This window comes from Myotis davidii, unplaced genomic scaffold (assembly GCF_000327345.1).
Source record: "Myotis davidii unplaced genomic scaffold, ASM32734v1 scaffold290, whole genome shotgun sequence".
NCBI classification, from domain to species: Eukaryota; Metazoa; Chordata; class Mammalia; order Chiroptera; family Vespertilionidae; genus Myotis; species Myotis davidii.
Window position 1 is genome coordinate 402,067 of NW_006285049.1, and position 501 is coordinate 402,567.

Sequence of the window (501 nt, forward strand, 5' to 3'; positions counted from 1 at the left end):
GCCCTGCTCCTCTCGCCGCGGGTGCGGACCGGGCCGCACGCGGGTATAAAGTGCGTGTCCTGTGATTAGAAACGACCACGCGGGCTGCTGGGGGCGGCCTGTGAGTTGGGGTTCCGGGTGCGGATTCCCCGCGGACTGCCTGGGTGACTTGGTCACCTTGGTCCCCTCTCCACGCCTCAGTTTCCATTCACGATAATACCGCCTCGGGTTGCTGTGAAAACTAAAGGAGCTAATATTTGCAAAGCACTTAGCATAAGGCCTGGCACGCACTAAGCACTCGTAAGCGCCCAATAGAAACATGTGTCAGCATAACTATTACCGTTTATCAAGCCCTGGGGCACCGAGGGGCCTGTCTGCACCAGTGACCTCACTTAATCCTCGCCCGAGCGCGATGGTCAGCCCTGCAGCGAGGCCCCAGGGACCAGGGGGAAGGTGTGGGGTCCCCCTCTCCTGCCTGCTCCCCACCGGGCTGAGATGGGTTTCTGGGGGAGGGGGGTGTGG

At 61.5% G+C, this 501-nt stretch overlaps 1 protein-coding gene across 1 annotated transcript in view; it reads right to left on the reverse strand.

The window, feature by feature from the left end:
* The window catches only part of LOC102760599 (aquaporin-2), a 17,098-nt gene that overhangs the window by 11,865 nt on the left and 4,732 nt on the right, over positions 1-501 (reverse strand). The gene's annotated exons all lie outside the window — the stretch shown is intronic.